This window comes from Colossoma macropomum, unplaced genomic scaffold, assembly GCF_904425465.1.
Source record: "Colossoma macropomum unplaced genomic scaffold, Colossoma_macropomum, whole genome shotgun sequence".
NCBI classification, from domain to species: Eukaryota; Metazoa; Chordata; class Actinopteri; order Characiformes; family Serrasalmidae; genus Colossoma; species Colossoma macropomum.
In genome coordinates this window covers 6,166,431-6,171,624 of record NW_023494786.1, presented here as the reverse complement: position 1 = coordinate 6,171,624, position 5,194 = coordinate 6,166,431, and the positions used below count along the sequence as shown (strand labels likewise).

At 47.5% G+C, this 5,194-nt stretch overlaps 1 pseudogene; it reads right to left on the bottom strand.

Moving 5' to 3' along the window:
* Positions 1-404: 404 nt before the first annotated feature.
* LOC118797371 lies at positions 405-3,752 on the bottom strand (annotated as a pseudogene).
* Positions 3,753-5,194: the final 1,442 nt, after the last annotated feature.

The window sequence follows — 5,194 nt, the reverse complement described above, 5'->3', positions numbered from 1 at the left end:
AGAGCCCAGCGCAGAGTGTCTAAATGCAGTGGTGGAGAATGTCAGAGGTTAAGGGCAGCTGACGTGGTGGAAGGCGAGGTTCATTTCTTTGGATTCCTTTTAGCAAGAGTATAATCTGAGGGTGGTTAGCCATTGTGTGTTGGGTTCTGTTGATAAGCTTTGTAAAGAAATTGATCGCGGCTAAATAGACTCTTAAGGTGGAAGAGCGAATGGCTAAATATGAACTGGCAAATGTGAGGTAAGCAGCTGTCGTTGACAGATAGTCTGAAGGAAACGGAATGCTGTGGAGTGCGTGGAAACGCTGGAAAGATTTCCATCTGGACCAATAGGTCGACGGGGTACGAGGGGCAACCGTGCTTAAGATTATTTCTTGAGCTTGGAGGAGGAGCTGAAAGAACTGCTGGTCAGTTGGAGGATGGAGTCTGAAATGGAGGAGTTGGTGTCGGATGAGGCTCTGCTTGAGGTGCCAAGGCTTTGAATTTCTGAAATTGAAAACGAGAGAGAGTGTCAGCAAGAGCATTCGAATGGCCTGGGATGTGAATGGCTCAAAGAATAAATTGATGTTTGATTGAGTGCCAAGTCAGGTGACGTAAGAATGGCATGAGTGTTAGGGATTTAGATCGTCCTTTGTTTATTATATGAACAACAGCAGAGTTGTCGGAGTGGATAAGAATCACTCGTCCTGTCCATTCATGTCCTCGAAGGAGTGCGGCTATGACGACCGGGTAGAGTTCCCACAAGGCAGAGGAATCACCTGATTCAAATGAAAGCAAAGCAAACTCCGGAGGCCATTGAGAAGCGAACCAGCGGCCACCATAGAAGCCGCCGAAGCCTATCAAGGGAGATGCATCAGTGAATAATTGCAGATCTTCAGGGACTAGGATAGCGTCTTCATAGAAGAAAGAGATGCCATTCCAGTGCTGGAGGAGGAAGAGCCAGAAGCGAAGTTCCGAGATACATGCATCATCCAAGGAGAGGCGGTGTTGGAGTGAGGGAACCGAGGAGGCAATGCTGAGGAGGTGGGAGATAAAAGAGCGTCCTTGAGGTATTATTCGAATTGCGTAATTGAGATGCCCAAGAAGAGAGAGTAGCTGGAGCTTCGAGCATCGAGGCTGCAGCACGAATTCTGACAGGGCAGTAGCAATGCGATCCAGCTTATTGGGTGGAAGGGAAGCCTGGAACAAGACTGAGTCCAGCTGAATGCCAAGGAACTCAAGAGAGGTAGATGGACCCAATGTCTTCTCCGGAGAGAGGGGGATACCGAGACGCTGAAATGCAGAGGAGAGGGTACAGAGGCCATACGCAGGTGGGGAGGAAGGGGGGACCACCACGAGGAAGTCATCGAGAAGGTGAAGCACATAGGGTAGTCTGCAAACATTCAGCAAGATCCAACACAAGGCTTCGGCCAGAGTGTCGAAAATCTTGGGGCTGCTCTTGCATCCAAAGGCGAGTCGAACTGCAAAATAAAATCGGCCATCCCAGCAAACTCTAAACAGATGCCAAAAATCAGGCGAGCTCCACGGCCAGCCTGCTTGATGAGCGATATAGCATTATCCACGGTAGCATAGTGGAGAGAGAAATCAGAGCTAGGCACGAGGCTGTTGATGGATGGTTCCGAAGAGCCATGAGGGGCAGACAAATCGATGATAAGGCGTTTCTTGCCGGAGTATTTACGAGTGGCAACACCAATAGGATTGATGCGATAGGTGGAGAAGGGAGCAGAAGCGAAAGGGCCGATCATAAAACCCTCCGAAATTTCCTTGGCTAAAAGGGAAGACACAACATCAGGCTCGGACAGAGCGGAGAGGAGGTTGCGACACGAGAGGGATGAGGCAGGAAGCACAGCGAGTCCTGGAGAAAAGCCAAAGATAAGGCCATCCAGGAAATACGAGACGAAAGAACGATCAGGATGGAGGGAGAGATCAGCAGCGAGAGCGGGGACATTGACGGGAGGAGAAAGATGCCGCAGTAGTCATTTGGGCCCAAACTTAGGAGGTTGAAGGGGACATCCAGATTTGGAATGAGCCAGGCCACAATGAGAGCAGACATGGAGGAACTTGCACGAAGAAGAAAAACAACCAGCGGAGTTGAAATTATTACAAACCATCCGTCCCCTGAGGAAAAGCAAACGCCGCCTGCGGCTGTCGCAGGAACTGGAAGTCATAAAGATAGGGGCGGGGGCCGCTGTAGGAGCTGAGGGTACGGCAGGGTGGGGAGTGGGAGGGGGCGAAGCAACGAGATTGCAGGAGGAAGCAGGGTGAGACAGGCAACCGCAAAGCTCACAGGAGAGAGCAGTCCGACCAGCAAAAAACGCGACAGTAGAGCTCAAGATCCAGGTAGCCCCAATACGTAGACATGTTCCACTGCTAAAGACAGGCAGATGCACGGACCGAGAACAGAAAATGGTAATCGTAGAAACCCGACCCTCTGAATCGAACGGCGCGGTCCAAGATGATAGAAAGATAGTGATCCAGCTCCTGATGCCGCGATGGGAAGGCTGAACAGAGGACATCACAGTAGATGGAAAAGGCGAGTGCAAACTCAGGAGCGGTGAGGACCTCGGAGGTGCGAGGTTCGGTGCACTTGAGGGTAAGAGAAACGTTGCCGGTGTTAATGGTACGGGGAGCACCGGAGGCAGAGGAGGGGTGAAGTAATGAGGGGGAGACTGACGTGCGCACCTTGGAGTATCCGCGGACGCATTGCAGAAGAGACGAGAGGTGGATTGAAGAGGCGGGCATCACTGGGTGGGACAGCAGGAGGAGCGGTGTAGAGGGAAAACGAGGAGTCGGTGAGGAAGGGCCGAGGCTGGGCTGGCAGTGACTGCGACTGGAGACCTGGAATGGGATGAGAAAACGGGGCAGAAGGGCAAGCAGGGAACATCATTAAGGACGGAGGAAATGGGTACGAAGAAAAGGGGGGGGCTGGGATGATGAGGGAACAGGGAGGGATGGTGCAGGGAAGGGGAGGGATGATAAAGGGAAGGGATGGGATGATAAGGAGAGGGGATGGGATGATAAGGGGAGGGGTTGGGATGATAAAAGGGAGGGGATGAGATGATGAAGGGAGGGGATGGGATGATGAAGGGAGGGGTTGGGATGATAAAGGGAGGGGTTGGGATGCTGAAGGGAGGGGTTGGGATGATAAAAGAGGAAGCTGAGAAGAAGAAGGAAGAGAAATAGCCAAAGGTGGAGCAGAAAAAGGCTGGGAAAATATAGGGGGAGAGAGACGAGAAAAAACAGAAGCAAGGCATGCAATAGGGGTGACGACAGTGCTGGCTGGGCCGGCAATGGAGGCAAGCTGCCTAGTACCGGGGCAGGGACATCAGCAGAGGGCGGCACTGTTTACTCCCAAGAGACTGCATGTACAGGGAAAAAAGCTCTGCCTTAGGCGCTGTGCGGGCGAAGGGAATGCGCCGGTCCCTAAGGACCTTCTGCAGTTTAGCAATGGTCCAATTGGAGATAGACGGAGGTCTAGATTTAGAGCAGGAGGGGCACGGAAGCGCAGGATCCAAGGGAGCCGCTGGAATCCTCGGCTCTCGACAGCCGTGTCACGTGCTCAGAGATCGCGCCGGAGCGGGCGGGGGATCCGGGGGCGTGGTGAGACAAGGAGTCGGAGGAAGCCGAGGCAGCAGTTGTGTTAGGAACCGCGAAGACTGACTTGAGCCTGGGTGCAGACCGCGCGGATCCCTGGGAGGAAAGATACTGGCTTTCTCCAAAGAGGTCATCATCGGAAGCGACAATGTCGAGGTCCATGACGACGAGATGACAGCAGGTAAGCAGCACGAAGCCGGGTGGGCGTGAAATTTTGTCACGAGTAGAAGGAGTGAAGTACTGGTATTTATAGGAAGCCGAAATTGGGAAGGAGGAGTTTAGGCGTGGTCTTTCCTCAAACTTCAGTTATGTCATAACTCCATAAGGTAAAACATCAAATGTTGTGTTTTTGTGCAATTTTCAGTTTTATACATTTCAAACAGGGTTTTCTAATCACTGCTCTGTGTTTTTATTAGCATTTCACATACTGTCCAAAGCTTTTTGGAATTGGGTTTGTATAATCAATGCCAGTAACAGACTGTAACATTACTTCTTAAACTGGATGCACTAGAAATATGATAAAATAATCTTTTGAACAATCTTGTTATGTAGAAAGTTCATATAAACACGTGTGTCACTACAATGCAAGACAGAAATTCATTAAAATGTGGTGTGGCTATTTTTATAAGGTGGTAAAACTACACAGCTCATGTTTGGAAAAAAAAATATGGACTGTGGTCATGTACATGATTTATGGTCCAATCAGTTTACTTTAAGTGCATGGTGTTAATTCTCAATTTACAATGAAACTGTACACAAAATTGAAGTCATTAAACAGGTGTTTCTTCACTGTTGCTTTTATTTTTTATTACATTTGTCTTATCTATGTGCACTTTGTATTACAATAATGCAATTGAAGCATTACAGTTGTAATTGTCTTGTATATATTATATTGTTATATATTTGCACATACTGAACGTTATAAGGCACAGTGCTAAAAGCAGAATGATTAAGATGCATAATTAACAGTAAAAAAAACAGTTCAAAAATTAATAATTTTAAACATGTATTCTATAAGTAAATGCGACTCCGGTACATCTTATGGCTTTTAGCGTTAAACAGATTCTTTTTGATGGTGGTAGATGATTATATTATTACAGTAAATGAACATGTTGAAGACAGAAAGACTTTATTAGATAATGTGCTACTTTAACATTCTTAATTCCTTGTGTTTAGTCTGAGTTTACAAGTAAAACCCTGCTGTAATTTCACAGAGGACCCTTAAACCTGCAGGGAAAGGGCCCTGCTGAACATAGACTATTGAAACCATTAGGATTTAAATCTGATGATTTTGATTCTTGGCTCAATGGTTACCATTAAAGACCACTAGTTTTCTGTAAAACTGATTTAGGTACAATTAGAAAAACATCAAATGCATCTAGAATCAGTCACAGATCACCTAGTAAAACATTAGGATACTTTGTAAAATCAACCCATCACCAATAGCCAAAACGCTTTACAAAACTATGAGGAACCAACAGAACCATTTAATGGTTTGTTTGTTTTTCAGCAGTGGGATAGTGTGTAGGTCATGACAGCATATAAATATCATATTCATAGTCCTTGGAGCTGGTCTGTAAGTACAATGAATGCCAGAAGTGAGA